The following is a 16711-nucleotide window of genomic DNA, read 5'->3' on the forward strand; positions in this document are numbered from 1 at the left end:
CTGACAGTCAGCTTCCACAGTGTGGTCCATTCTCTGACTCTCCTATTCCAGGAGTTTAACCTGTGCGGAGATCCTGTCTGCACAGCAACGACTCTCCCCCTAAGGCAAAGCTTGTGGCAGTTTCTACAGGGTGCTCAGCACATCCTCCAACCCAACCCCTCTCATCTTCCTACCTCTAGTGGTTTAAGGGGGGAGGGGGGAGGTGGAGACAAAAAACTAAGGCTAAATTCTACAGCACAGTAGTAAAGGGATTAACAGAAATGACCCAAGGAGCTTTGTTCCATAATCTAATAAGGAAAGAATTTTTAATCTTGTTCTATTGAAAAAGAGTCTCTATGTCTTTTAGCCCAGGAAATAAGTAAATTTCTGAAGAATAGGAGTTGGTTTACTCTTGAGGTAATGTTTTCAGCTATAAATTTATTATCCCAGCTGTCACCAAAAAACAGCCTAAAGAGCTAGTGATGCTATTTAATAATGTCCTGCCACTACAGAAATGCCAGAGGATTTCAGAAGACTCTATGGGAAAGAATAATAAAGCCAAACTTCTCATAGCTAATGGAAAAGTGCCCTGAAAGTGAGAACGGCACACTCATCAAACAAAATGATTCCACAAAAGAAACTGCCCCCATCCCCACACCAGAATGATCTAGAACACAACCACTGAAAGAGGTGTGGACATAGAAAGAGGAAGCAAAAATGTGATTTCTATTTATTAAACAGATCAAACTGAACGTAATGCAAATAAATGTATTAAGGAAGAACAACTAAATTTCAGGTTAATTATCTGCTGAAATAGAACAAAACAGGCTTATAATATGCTCTCCTTTATTTTCTCTGTAACAGACAAAAGAAGATGAATGGAAGTGCTTAAATCAAATAACAGATTCAGGATAATAAGCACCTACAATTGACAGAACATTATAAATTGAAATGCTGTATCTGAACTAGGAAGCTGAACATCCTTCAGTGACATCTGCCAAGTCCTATGAACAATCATTAGAATAAAAGAAAGAATGCAATGATATGATATGCTAAAATGTCTAGGAAAATATCCCACAGTTTATAGCAGCTAGTGGGCCTGCTGGAGACAGGCCATGACCTGCACAAGAACAGAGGAAAATCAACTGTTCATAACCGTACAACAGATCAATCCAGCGCCTTTGTCAGGAGGAGGTAACGCAGTGTGTGTTGGGCTGAGCACTCTTCCTTTATAACAAGTGGGTGAATGCTGCTTTACCTGCGGGTGACTGAACATGAGGCCAAGGGAACGTGACTCAAGTTGGAGAGTTCCAGAGACTCTTGGGGTACCAAAACTAACAATGGCACAAGTAAGTTCCACTGAGATATTCTCCCAGTAGCCAGGAGACCTCTCTTGGACCGTAAAAAATGGTTAAAAAAAAAATGCAAACTACAAGGAAACAAGATGGTCAGAGGTCTCTCCCGCAGATTGTACTCCACCTTCCTGTGAGATTCAGGAGATTCTAGGGTGGGCACCACGCATCTGGAAATCCCCAGGGCTTCCTAGAGGAAGAGAAGCAGCAACACGTGGTGATCCTGGTTAACTCTCATCGAACCAGGGGCCCGAGAAGAAAACGATCACCATCCCCACCCCCTGGCAAGAATTCACTTCTTATTCTCGCTTCTGCCCACTGCCCATCTGGATAAAGAATAGAACTCATTCATTTAATCTGTCACATTATACACTGCTCCCCATTCTTAACTTTCCCTAAGTCCTGACTCAATAGTTTGCTCATATTGATTCAGCTTTTGCGATGTGCCAAGCATCACACTAATGCTTAACATATATTATCTCACTTAACACTCAGGACCAGCCTGAGTTAGGTGACTGCCCCAGAGATTCAAACTCGTTTACAAAACCACAACAAATGATCAGGTTATTGACTGAACATGCAATCCATATGGAATGATACAGATTGTCCATCCGCTGGTTCACTCCTCAAATGGCCAAAATATTTTAAAAAATAAATACACAAACAAGTACAGTTAGTATTGTAGATTAGTGGGTAAAGCTGCTGCATTTGATGCCAGCTTCCCATATAAGTGCCGGTTCAAGTCTTGGCTGCTCCACTTCTAATCCAGTTCATTAGTAATAGCTTAAGAGCGGAAGATGGCCCAAGTGCTTGGTTCCTCAGCCCATGTGGTAGACTTGAAAAAAGCTCCTGGCTCCAGCCTTTGCCCTGGAGCTGCTCTGACTATACAGCCATCTGAGGAGTGAACCTGTGAGTGGAAGGCTCATTCTCTCCTTCTCCCCTGCATCTGTAACTCTGCCTCTCAAATGAATAAATAAATCTCTAAAGAAATAAACAAGTGCCCATGGGGGTAGGGTTGTGGGAGGGGTAGGGGGAATCCCAGTGCCTACAAAACTGTATCACATAACACAATGGGATTAACAATAAAAAAAATTTTAAAAAAAAGTTTGACTACACAAAAAAAAAACTCAAAAAAACCCAACGACAACAGCAACAAAAACAAGAACTAAACAAGTGCTACTATTGTGACCCATAAAGTGGGCTTAAATGTTATTCATAATGATACATCAAAAAGTAGACGACATTATTACCAGACACAAGGAACAGGATGGACAATACTGCCAGTATCAAAATTTATAATTGCACTTTCTAGCATTATTGCATTAGAGAAGACTAAGCTGAAATTTTGTAGGGAAATTGTAATCTTGCCCTAAAAAACTGTAACACATGAGCACTTTCAGATATTCTAAGCACATGGAAAAACAACTGACACGCAAAGACAGTGTACTTACAACACCAGCACTCACTTCCAAACACACCGGCAAAGCTCACTGGGAACGGCTGATACTGGTGGCATCTGAGATTACTGAACAGAGCAGCAAGGGGCAAAAGCAGGCTGTACTTTCCAACTTTGTATTACCATTTTACTTCTGAGACACATTATTGATGGCTTATTCAAAATAATTACGAAGAAGACGCCTGAAAAAATTTTACTGGTTTTCAACTAAATAAAAAACTAAGAGATAAAATATGCTTAATAATTTAAATGAATGCTTTGTATAACAGTTTGCCCCATCAAAGACCCACGTTTACATATCATCAGCATTTGTGCCAAGAAAATTTCGATTGTCCATTTCAGCAAATAAAGTAACAAAAGTAATTTGCTTTCTTGATCTGACTTTGAAAAACTTTAGAAGAAAATTTTAACAGAATCATTGCTTTTTATCCATTTCTGTGCTTTCTACCCATCTATTTTTTCTTCACATCCTTTCTACATCTATTTTTAAAATCTAAAGAACAAGTTATGTTATATAAAATAAGTTTTTTTAAATTATCTCTTCTTCACTTAAAAAGAAGTTCTGTAAAGAAAAATTATCCTTGCCTATGCCTCACAATCATAACATGGAAAAACACAGCACAGCAAGCAAAGAAGGAGACGAAGACATTGTTGCACTGCCCACCCACCCAGACCCCAGAGCTGTGCACCACAGCGATGGCATGGAGCAGCAGGAAGCTTACGATGGCAATTACAGGATGGTGAATTACAGGATGCTGGCTCAGTCAAGGAAGAGTCTCCACAGGTCCAAATAGCTCACAAAGTCACTGAGAAGTTATTCTCCCATCATCTGACACGAGGTCCAGGACCACAATGCCAGCTGCACTTGGTGCAGCACTGAACTGATGCAATAGGAATTCCTCAGTGGTGACAAATTCACCTGGCCCTGGCCATCAACTAGAATCCTGAACAGAATGGATTACAGACTGTGTAAACACACTTTCCTCCCTCCATAAAGAGCTAAAATGACAGGTGTTACAGGCAGTTTTAAATACATCACAATATCACCTACTAGGAAATTCTAAGTGTTCACCCAAGAAGAGTTAAGCAGCAAGAAAAACTGAGGCCACATCAGGGATAGGAAATGTCTGACTGTGAAATCATTTCCCTAGACGCTGCTAAGGCAATCACAGGTGGGACACTTGAGGTTCAATCTGTAGAAGGATAATTTTAAGCTGCATGGCCCGGAAATGATCTTATAAAAATCTAATGTCCCTTGGCAGGAAAAAAAGATTTCTCAACACTGCCACAGAACAAACGAAATGGACTTTATGCAGAGAGAAGCTATTGCTATCAACTATGGTACAGACTGAACTCAGGCGCATGCTCATGGGAAGATACATGGCATTTAGCTAATCACTTTTTTCTTCTTTAGCTCAGAAACGTTCGAGAGACCCAGTGCAACAGCCCCAACACTGGATGATGTGGATGATTGGGAAATGAATGATACGACAAGCCTAGCAATTTCACTGTTCACATGGAAGGTCTGAGACCTTTGACAAACGCTATGGAAAATGGAGACCATGGGGAAAGGAAGGAGAAACAAATAAATGAAAAGGGCACAAAAAGAAAGTGGTCGAATAGAAGGTAGGGGAAATGTGCGACTGTCAGTGCCTAAATGGAAAACAGACAACAAAGCCAGGGCCCCGTGCAGTAGCCTAGCGAACAAGGTCCTAGTCTGCCATGCACCAGGACCCTATGGGCCGCCAGTTTTAATCCCGGCATCCAGTTCCCTGCTTGTGGCCTGAGAAAACAGCTGAGGACGGCCCAAAGCCTTGGGACCCTGCACCCAAGTGGGAGACCCAGAAGAGATTTTGGGGTCCTGGCTTCGGACTGGCTTAGATCCAGGCATTGCAGCCGCATGGGGAGTGAATCAATGGACAGAAGATCTTCCTCTCTGGATATCTGACTTTCCAATAAAATAAATAAATAAATAAATATTTCAAAAAAAAAAAAAAAAGATAACAAATCTACTGAGACTTAGTGGTTTTTTTTATTACCATTTTTCTCTTGGAAAGCTATGATTACCACCTAACCAGAAATACAAAGAGAGCAGCCACAAGAGTCATCTTTTTCTTTCATCTTCAAAAACTCTCCCATGCTGTGGAGTTCAAACTGCATGCTGCTCTTCTTTGCCAGCGCCAGCCGCAAGCCATGCCACCACTGAGAGACTGGAGGAACTGGCCGACAGGAAGGCACCAAGCACGCAGGTGAACTGAGATTCCTAAAGCCATTGGTTTCCCCCCCCCCCCAAAATTTCATGAACTGAAAAATGATAGTGGGAAACAAACATCAGGCCTCAAATAACAGCAAACCTCTGAGGGCCTCGTATCCCACGGGAGGAGCAAAGTGGTGCTTGCTCCAACACTGAGCGGGGCCTGTGACCGCAGCCGGAATCACTTCCAGGAAGCATGTTGTGACCATTAGCTCTGTAATACACCCTGAATGTGGGCCAGGAGCTGTCCTGCCACACGTGCGCAAGCAGAGCTGCGGAAAGATGATGAAACTGCTCACTGGAAGCAGCGCCAATCAGCAAGCTCTGTATGACAGCATCTTCCACACCCAGGCCAGGGGTAGTCCCGTCCTCACCGCACACCACCTGACCGTCATGCGACCGAGCAGTGAATGACACGTAAGGGAACATGTACAAATCAAATGAATGCCTGGCGCTAACAAGGTTACCATGGAGGGGTCACCCGAGTAAATCTATGTGAAAAGCAGCTGTGGATCTTCACAACACTTCAGGAGTAAACTGCTGGGCACTGCCAATCGCTCCCCCTTTAGAAACAGGTTCACAAAACGGTCAAAACCAAAGTGGCATCTGGAAAGCAGATGTATTTTGGGCTCACGGTTCCAGCATGCCACGGCAAGGGGTGGGAAGCAGAGTCTCTGACCCTGGAAATGAGCTTGACAACTGAAGCAGCCACTGCCAGGAGAAACTCCGAAGGCTAACTCAGCCTTTCAGGATCACCTTTCTGATTTCACAGGAAGAAACACATTTTACAACACACACAATCATTGCTCTGCCACAGACCTTAGGTCACAGAAATGTACTACGATGTTATCTTAACGGAGCTTGACAGACAATGGACAGGTGCAGGTCTGCACTGGAGCCGATGGCTTCTATCTCAGGCCTGGCCCAAACGCATTCTTCATGGGGGGATCACATTCGATTTAATTCCCAAACTATCGAGCCCACGGAATCACAACTGCCAAAGCACTGTGGCCAGCTGACAAGTGCACAGAGAGGCACCATGAACACACAACCACGCACAGCACATTTTCTCTCCCAGTCACTGACATTCAACCAGAAAGCTACCAAGCTTTCTGAGACCTGGAGCTGCCTGCAAAACACTGCTTCTCACCAAAACCTCCTTCTACCAATGCTTCGGCCATCTCTTCCTCAGTTCTTCCCTGTTCCCACTCCTTCCTTTCCTGAGTTTGCGATAAAACTGGGTGAAAGACCTAGAGGTGCTGAAAACAGGGCCAAGCCGTTCCCAGCACTCAGCTGCACCCCCGGTGCACTGCCGCGGGCTCTGCGCCTCGGGGCTCGGCAGCACCCTGCTAGGCAGAGCGGCGATGGGGAGCTAGTCACTCCTTCCTTCCTTCCTTCCAAAACCATGTGGACTACAACGAAGCAGCAGAACATTGCGGGCGCAGAGCGGGGGAGGGGAAGGGCAGCAGAGCAGCACAGCCAGGAGCCATCAAGTTCTGTCACTTAGAGTTCCAAAATAATGAGGAACGGAAGCCGGAAATATCAACTTGTTGTCTACTAGTTGAGTAAAGTCCTCTGTCATTCTTAAAGGGAACAAATTACAAATGCTAAACATTCTCACTTAGGAAGACAAGACACAGAAATAGCCCTAATCGTCAATACAAAGTGACTGCTAGGCTGTCTCCTCAAGACTTCAAACAGCAGCCACGCTGCATTAGTCAACAACCACGCTGCCAAATAGATGGCATAATCAGCTAATAATCCAACATTACAAGTGAGACGCTTATTTGTTCTAGCAAATTTGAAGGACTATGGTTACAAGATGGCACTATGGCTGGCAGGTAAAGCCACTCTCTGCCAACGCTAGCATCTCATACGGGCACCAGCTCGGGTTCCGGCTGTTCCACTCTTGACTCAGCTCCCTGCTAAGGTACCTAGGAAAATTAGCAGAAGATGGACCCAGTGCTTGGATCCCTCTCAATCGTGTGGGAGGTCAGGATGAGACTCCTGGCTCCTGGCTCCGGCCTAGGTCTCTCCTGGGAGATGTGGCCATCCACATAGTTTTTTCATCTTTCACGTATCAAGAAAAACAATTTTTCTGCACCAAAATATCTTTTTTATGTCAAAATTAACTCATCAATTAAACAGAATATCTCCACAAATTTGTGATGCATCCTCCTATTATCAGTGATGCAGCACTGTACCTCAAGTCTGCCTGACATGATCCCCAACATTAGGCATCCAGTTGATAAACATAAAAAGGGCAGATTAGAGCCAGGAAGTCCCATTACAGGAACAAACACAAATGCACTAGGGGGCAGAGAGCCACTGCTGCTAAATGAGAAGCCAGGAACACAGGACAGGACAAAGACCCTTGACAGGAAAACACATGTGAGGGCAAGAAAGTAGGAAAAGGTTTCCCACCTCTAGGGAACAAGCGAAACACTCATGGTACAGTATCAGGAGGAGGGTCAAGCAGGAAGATGAAGTTGCAAACAGAGACAAGATTCGACTTCGAAATTCGGGTCTTGTATGAAGATAACTGCCTTTCCACCACCTTTTTTCGTTCATTTAGAGATTTTGTTTGTGGGAGGAAGCAGGCATCATCAGAGATAGTGACCTATCAGGACTGTACACCCAGAAACTCATGACAGTGATGTGAAAGCCGGCAGAAGCTAGAGGGAGCCGTGTTTACTAGGGAAGGATGAATGAATTAGATTCAGGCAAACCAGGTTGGGGAGGAGACGGAAACAGGGGGTCAGGAAGCTGCTAAATAAAGTCTGAGCCAATGTGTAGGTGGTGGCATTCAGAAAGGGCAACAAGGCCCTGCTCGACGGCCTAGTGGCTGATCCTTCCCTTTGCATGCGCCAGGATCTCAAATGGGCTCCAGTTCATATCCCGGCAGCCCCACTTTCCCAGCTCCCTGCTTGTGGCCTGGGAAAGCAGAAGATGCCCCAAGGCCTTGGGAGACCACCAAGCAGACCCTGACTTCTGGTTTAGATAGGCAAAATTTCCGCAATTGCAATCATTTAGGAGTAAACCATAGGAAGATCTTTCTCTTATCTCTGTAAATCTGACTTGCCAATAAAAAAAAAAATAAATCTTTCTTTTTTAAAAGCCAACAACAAAACCTAAGTGGTTTTTCATACCAAAAAAAAAAAAAAAATCCTATAAAACAAAAAAATTTACTTTTGGCCTAATGTGTAAGCAGCTGGAAACAGAGACTATGGCATACAAAGCCAGCAGTGTTAACACACAGCAGTCAGTGAGAGCAGTATAGCAGTGGCCATGGCCGAGAAGCACATAGACACCCAGCAGGAGGCACCTCTCTGTGAAAGACACCTAGGACCTGCACAGCACGCATTAATCCTATCATTCATTCACATCTGTTCTTACTCAACAGCTCACATGACGATGCCATCTTATTCCCATTAATTTGCAAGCCATTTGAGACACAGGTGGCAATAAATTCAGGTGGAAATGATTACAATTATAAAGACCTTTTCTAAAATAAATGAGTATTTGTCAGGTTCTTTCTCAAATGTTAGAACAAAGATTGGCATAGAGTAGTTGCCCAAAAAATACCTGCTGAATGAATCATACAAATGCATTCATTCCAGCAAGCTGTCTTCCCACATTAATGCTGTTTTTACCTAATGAATGACTAGGCATGACCAAGAGCTTCCTGTCTAAGCCCCAGAACACACTAACAATTGACCTTTATTTTCACAAGACCAACCACACTCATTTGCACAAACAACACAGCTCACATCTGAGCCAACTTCTTAAAGACAGAAAAGGTGAAAAGGCAAAGCAGAGGAAAATAACAGGTCCAAAAAGGTAAGACTGAAGACCGGGTACTCAAGTTTCAGAAGGGAGAGCTACCACAGCTTCGCAGGATGCTCACTCACAGAAGGCAAACGGTGCCAGAGTCTCTGAGAGCATGGGGGGCGGGGTGATGCTCCTTAATGTTCTATTCATCAACCTTGAATGCAGTGAGCACAGCTCATCAAGAGCCCCTGGCAGGAATGTTTTTTTCTGAGCTGTGTCATGTTTTCCAAATGCTGCTAATTATCAAATGAGAAGTGGGGAAGGTCCTGTGATGAGGACGCTATGGTACACAGTGACCTTCTAAACTGGACATCAGCACTCCTCTGTCAGAGAAAAGAAATGGAACAAGTTGTGGGGATAAACCTACCAAGGGAACAGGACATACGCTCAAGCCTAGCCATTTCTCTAATGCTGTCAGCTGGCCTGCAGGAAGGATGGTTTTACCACCCAGAAGGAGTAATAACAGAAAGAATGAACACACATAAAGGAAGAAAGATGGGCAGAGATCAGAGGTGAAAACACTGACATTATCAAAACCTATCCCACAGACTGCCATGGCGAAAGACACACTGTGCATTACCGATACGCAGGCCTAAGAATAGTCAAATGACTGGCTATTAGAAGCATTGTCACAGCCTTCCTACTTCTCCTAAGGTAGCCATATTAAAGTACAACCAACTGGCTGGCATAAAACTAGAATATCTAAGTCCCAAATCAAGGGGCTGATGGGTTAATGTAACAAGGTAATCCTCCTCCTGAGGTGCCAGGATCCCATATGAGTGCCAATTCTAGTCTCAGCTGATCCACTTTCCATCATGGCCTGGGAAGGTAATGGAGAAAGGCTGCAGTTTTTAAGCCCAGAAGACACGAAAGAAGCTCCTGGTTCCCAGTTTAAACCTGCATAGCTTTGGCCATCACAACCACTCGGAGAGTGATCCAGAGTAAATTTCAAATGGAGGTGTACTCAGACTCATTATGCCTCCCGTGATCCTATGCAAGAATCTTCCTTGTTTCTGGAGCCTCCCACCAATCAATGGCATTCCTTGATTGCCAATCATTCCTCATTGCCATAAAACCTTCATTTCTCTGTGAACTACTGACATCTTATGAAAACATCAGTCATTGATCTCTAATCCAATACGACTTCATTGCATATGGAGACTCTTTCCAATTACGTCATGTTCTAAAGGACCAGATTTTTGGAGGAGACAATCCAATCCATTCTACATATGATGAAAACTGAAAGGTCTGTGAGCAATAACAGAATTACTGCATTTTAAGAACTGACAATTTGCAAGAAACAGCTGCATAAGTGATGTAATGAAGGTTGTTCTGTATTAATAAAAAAGAACAAGCTTCAGATGAGAGCAGAAAGCAAGCACTAAGATTATATACATTACAACAAGGAGCCTGTCCTAACATCTAACTACATCGCAACAAATACGAACATGTAGCTCTAAAATACCACTTCTGCCACCCAGGTATGGAGTCAACAGAACTTCAGCTTTAAAACAAACACATACTCATTCAGGCTACATTCCCACTCACACACAAATTATTCATATGCTTGGGAAATACGGACTCAGCAATGTGAACTATTAGCCTAACTTTACCAGGCAAAGAAGAAAAAGAGGCCACAGAGAAAGAAATGTTGGAAGGTTGGTGCTCACAAATAATTTATCTTATCCCTTATCAGCAAATCAAGCTGTTGGGAAGACACAGTAAGAACTCGGCACTGTTCTCAAATGCACACATCTGCAACCCGGTCTGTCTTGGCACTCTTCAGTGTGAATAAGACACTGTGCACACTATCATTGAGATCAAGCTCAGAAGAATCTTCTCTACGAACCAAGAGGTACAGAACTTTGAAGATTTGCAATTCAGCACAATTTATAGGGCTTTTGGCACATACGGGATATTTTTAAAGTGGGGGAAGGAAAAAAAGCCTGTCCTCTCCCTACCCCCAAACACAGCTGAGCTGATTCAGCACAAATCTCCCCCTAAAATAAAAACTCAATTTGCAGGGTTTAACTGGAAACTTCCAGCCCCAAGGACGACATTTCAGAAATGCAGCAGAAGAGATCACAACGAGCAGCTTAAGACAAACCAATGTTTGTCACAAATGTATGGACTTTCAACAGAAAACTGTAAGCAAGTTGGAGTTTAGGAAGCAACTCTTTTAATAATAAAGTAATATAAGAGAATTACCTAGAGACATGAGAAACTTGAGGATTCTGATAGCTAATAAATCATTTCCCACAGGTGAACATGTTGAAACACAGCTGAAAATTTTAGTTTACACATTTAACTTTTTGAAGAGGATATTACAATATACATCACACAAACAATGCACTTCAGCAGAGCGGACGTTCAGCTGAACACCTTGACAGCCCCAGGCACCAAGGTGCTTTTCAATCTGCAGACTGAGGGGAACAAAAGCATTAAGGTGGCAAGAAGAACAAAGCTTGCTGAGTTTCCAGAAACAAGCACTTGCACAGTCATTTCTGCTTTTCTGCTACTATTCCTTCAGCACACAAGACAGCCAACAGCCCAAGAGGTAAGAGACAGGATTACTCCCCAAAATCTAAGGGCAAAGGTCAGCCAGCTACAAACAATCTCATAACATCCAAGCAAGATGGACTACAGCCAAAAATGTCTGTTGCATGCAAACCCCCCAATTTCAAGAATAGCTTCAGTTATTCAAAAAATTTACAGCCACAACGATGGTAACAGCTGGCTCTGAGAAGGCAAGGACAAGCAACTTCATATAAACCTGTCAATTTAAATCACAATGCATTCACAACCTCAGGGCCTGTTTGATCATTAATGTAAAGGACTTTTGCACAACATGAGTGAATCAAATTAATGTGAAGTGAAAAATGTGGAGATGACAAAAGAAACATTTATAAAAGTTGAGCTTAATGAATCCCCAGAATGCCAGCTTTACAGAGCTGATTAGGTAACACAGCAACAGAAACAGTCTCTATGTGTGGGTTTCAAAAACAGCAACAATGGGGGTGGCATTGCAGCAGGATAATCCTCTATATACAGTGCTAACAACACAGAAGGGCACCAGCTCACGTCCCAGCTACTCTACTTCTGATCCAGCTCCCTGCTTCAGACATGAAAAAGCAGCAGAGGATGGCCCAACTCCTTGGGTCTCCAGCACCCACACGAGAATCCAGGAAAAAGCTCCAGAATTCAGACCAGCTCAATTCCAGCCATTACAGCATTATGGGAATGATCAAAGATTGCCCCCACTCTCTTGCTCTCCTTCTCTCTCTGTAAATCTGCTTTTCAACTAAAAATGAATCTTTAAAAACAAGATCCTACACATTTTAACCATTTTTCCTCACTCCCATTGAGCTTGGTCCCGGTCATGATGTGGCCAGAAGCTAGGACGCCACGCTGGTCTCCCACGTGACCTTAGGACAGCCTTGTGGAAGCAGAGCAGGAGGGACTTAACCTAAACTCTTAACCAAGTTGTCAGGGTGGCAAGTGTCATAAGTCACAGCATCAGACTCTCCTGTGCTTTGGGGTGCAAGAACAACCCTGTCAGTGGCCTGCCGGGGACGGGGGGCATTTGCTTGGGGAAGCTTTGCCCTTGAACATCTCCTGGGAAGGAACTCATCCCACACACCCTATCCTTTCACCATGGCCAACTTTACTCTAACCCAGGCAGAGGGAGTAAAAAGGTAACACCCTTCCCCACCCGACCTTTCTCTCCCAAAGTCCCAGCTGTGTCAAGGGACTGTGGGTGTGGAAATGGTCTCCAGTGCTGGCTTAGTAAGGTTGCCTTTGCCCCCACTGTCTGTCTAACTAGAAGAAGCACTTCTTGCCTGACACAGGTTTCTCTGCAGAACAATTTGATGAAGCACACCTCACGGGGACGTCTCAAAGACTAATGAGATAATGTCTAGAGGATGGACAGTGCTCTGAAGGCTGATGTACGGTGCTATCACCACCTCCTGATAGCAAGAGACTTGGACAAGGCTGCAGCATGGGAAGCTAGTACTAGATAAAGGAACCGACACTAGCTAGAAAAGTGCCAGCACCTTCATCTACAATGAGGTACACACCATTGGTAGGCACCCACACCTTGCATGATGGTCCTTAGTTCAGGACATCAGCACAACAGAGGTATCAGTATAACGTACTTAATTTCTACAGGTTTAAGTGTCCTCAACTGCAGAAACACAAATCCCTTGTACCTCTTCCGTGGTCAAAGCGTAGAGTAAAAATGCTTACACAATAAAGAACCCAAAGAATGGCAACTCTATCCTTCAAGTTGAAGCACTATAAGGTACTACCATAAGGTACCTACACTTTGAATGGCATGAACTTCATGTAAAGGACTAGACCTCTGAAACTCAGATTAGGCTATGAACAGTAGTCTGGGTGCCCACGTTAACAGAAACATGTTAACCAAAAAGTGGGACTCACTGCACACAGTACTAGCCATTTCTACATTGGACAGGGCTTCCTGAAAAAGCAGCAGCCCCACTTTTCAGACTCTTGCATACATGGCTAACCCTGAACAAGTCAAATGAATCCTAAGTTCACCTCCCTTTGTATAATTTTATATGACTATGCAAACATTTCCACAGCCTCCAGCCTCCTAGAGTTAACTACTTCATTAAGTACCTATTTACCAAAAGGGGCATTGGGGAGAAGAAAACAGACACTGGACCCTAACTGACATCAACAAAAGATACTGCTCCAGGCCAGGGAAAAGAAGATCACAACGTGAGGAGCCTTCACGGTGAACTCCCCACATGAGGAGAAAGGAACAGCCCCCAGTGAGAACAAGAGGGTGCAGAAAACACACAGGAAGGCAGCCAGAGAGCACGCAACGAGGAGGAGACATTCAACACCAAGCTGGCAGTTCACACGGAGTGCACCACGGAGGTCAATGATCCAGCGACTGGAAACCTGCTGTCTGCCGAAGGACCGTGAGCATCTATGGAGTCTGTTAGCAAGGGGGCCTGGATCACAATGCACGCAGCCATGTAGAACATGACTTCCTGCACAGCAAGGCGTGGTGAAGGAGCGTGAGCATCTATGGAGTCTGTTAGCAAGGGGGCCTGGATCACAATGCACGCAGCCATGTAGAACATGACTTCCTGCACAGCAAGGCGTGGTGAAGGAGCGTGAGCATCTATGGAGTCTGTTAGCAAGGGGGCCTGGATCACAATGCACGCAGCCATGTAGAACATGACTTCCTGCACAGCAAGGCGTGGTGAAGGAGCGTGAGCATCTATGGAGTCTGTTAGCAAGGGGGCCTGGATCACAATGCACGTAGCCATGTAGAACATGACTTCCTGCACAGCAAGGCGTGGTGAAGGAGCGTGAGCAACTATGAAGTCTGCTAGCAACGGGGGCCTGGATGAAAACACACGTGGTCATGTGGAAGGCGACTGTCTGCTCAGCAAGGCGTGGTGAAGAAGCAGCCTGAGTCAGTGCCAGAGAGGGCCAAGAATCAGAATGCCGATTTTGCCTATTTTGCATCAAAGTCTGGCACAGGGCAGATGGCTCCTAACTACACATTCCAAGAAAACACCTCTGGAAATACATAATTTTGAATAGAAATCTAAAGCAACAAATTTTTAAGTGACCAAAAAAGAACCAGGCTACTTAGCAGACCAAACAGTCTAACAAATTGCAACTTGAACACAACGGTTACCAAGGCAATGGAAATTCTGTACTTAGGGAACATGAGTTATGGGAATGAGTCATATGTCATTTGTAAAGGCTGTACTAAATGATTAAAAATATTGAGATTTGACTTTAGATTCTGTCTCTCAGATGGCTAGGAGGAAATCCCAAGGAAATGCCAAGTTAACACCCTATTCTAATGAAAGGACAATGACTAGGCCATGTAAGCTACTGCAGTGCAAGCATTAAAATACCATGTGTGTGTGCAGACACACAGAAAGAGGCTACAAAAAGGAAAGAATGTCCCTGATTCTTTTAGGTTATCAGTCACACCCTATATTACTACATGGAAGATATCAGACTTCACTCAATGTACTCTCATGAATGCTCCTTAGTAAAAAGATCAGAAATGGCAGGTAGTAAACAGGAGGCGGTAAGGAGAACTCACAACCAGGAGGCTCGTGATTCAGACACTTCAAGGACCAACACACACTCTTCTGCCACTCCCTCAATGTGAAATGACCAGGGCATGGACTCACATGTGTCACAGCTCATACCATCCCTGGAAGTGAGCACTGCACTGAGGAGGCAGTAACACGGGCAGCAATCACACACAGTGCGGTCACAAAGCCAAGCCAATCAGATCCATGCTGATTCACTTCTGCTGATCTTCTCAGATGTGGAGCTTTGCTAGACTACATGCAAACACAGTAGTGAGCAAGCATGAGCTGCTACTACAACTAGCATCCTGGATTCAAGACACAGCTCCAGAAGGAACGAAAGAAATGGCTGGCCACAAATGAACAGGGAAAAAACAAAAACCTCTAGGCTCCAAGAGCATGGTGGTTACTTTACCTAAGGGAGTATTCACAGTGGGACAACAGGTATCCCCGCACCTGAGATGCAGGCCACCAAATCTACCAGCACAGTCCAGCAGCTTCCCTCCAATACTCCGTCTCCACATTCCAGACACCTCACAATCATGTCTGGGACTCTGGCAGGAAAGATTTCTCCGATCATGACTCTGGTGCCCTAATCAAGGCTGCCCTAATCAGCTTGCATGTGCACAGGCACACACACTCCCTTGTGGTGGCTCTTCATTACCAGGAGCCATGCTCAGCAGCTGCAGAGGACTGAAGGGAATTGCCAGAGTGTGCAATGATGTGCTAGCCAGCCCCCAGAGGTAAGCACTGTCCTGCCTACACCCAGAGGCCAGCACGTCTCAACTCATGGGCCAGTGCTTTCAGGTGGTAAGGCAAGAAAAGCAGTTTACATCTGGGATGTTCCAGCCTGATGGAGCTGAGCTGCAATGCTAGCCCCTACACAGAGATACAGTATTCATCATTTATAGATGTCAGTACAGGGGACAAAGCCTCAACACAAATACAACCAGGGATCGAGGATTTCTCCTATTAAGAAGGAACCTAATTTTAAGAAGGGACACCATATCTGACACCTAAGGTCACTCTTCTTCAAGGCACGAGAGTCCTTGAGAGCAGACCAATGGGCTAATCTTTCTGGACAATTCACGGGCTTCCAGAATAAGTTCTTATCTATGTTCCTAGACCCCAAGCAGAACAAGCGGTGGACAATCTCCAAGAAGCAGGTGGATATCATAATATGTGCCTGACTACTGGCTGTTCGTGAATCAAACATGCATGTTCACCCCCGCCAATGTCATTTGGATGGATTTCAGAAGAAAGCCATACTTGGGAGGGAAGTTTTCAGTTGTCTATATGCAATTGTTTATGAGCCAATAAGTGAGTGATGTCACATCAACTTGGTGAAATTGAGATGTTAGACATTAGATCAGATACAGGAGGTCTACAAATTGAAAGAGACTTAAAGCTACCATTTGTGCTGTACTTCATGAATGAATACAACATCCTGTCAAGTTTTATAGAATGACAAATGAGCCTGTTCTCTGAAGGAACCTGAGGAGATTTAACAGTAATTTTTAGGAAATCTTCTTTGGTTGTTCTACTTCAAAATTAGCAATTTAATCTTATCTCCGACTTCAAAATCTCTTGCTACAATTTATCATCGCACTGATAACAGTATATATAACAACATGACTAACAGTTATGTCTAAGAAACACTATTTTGGCATTAGTTCAAAGACCAGAGCTCTTACTAAACCAGTCAAAAATATTAATACTTAAGGTAAAAGACGTTATTATGACT

The 16711-nt window shown here is 44.2% G+C and overlaps 1 protein-coding gene across 2 annotated transcripts in view; it reads right to left on the minus strand.

Annotated features, from left to right (window-relative positions):
- The window catches only part of SND1 (staphylococcal nuclease and tudor domain containing 1), a 375610-nt gene that overhangs the window by 222691 nt on the left and 136208 nt on the right, over positions 1 to 16711 (minus strand). The gene's annotated exons all lie outside the window — the stretch shown is intronic.

Source organism: Ochotona curzoniae, unplaced genomic scaffold (genome assembly GCF_017591425.1).
Source record: "Ochotona curzoniae isolate NIBS_2020 unplaced genomic scaffold, NIBS_Ocur_1.0 scaffold_2476, whole genome shotgun sequence".
Taxonomy (NCBI): Eukaryota; Metazoa; Chordata; class Mammalia; order Lagomorpha; family Ochotonidae; genus Ochotona; species Ochotona curzoniae.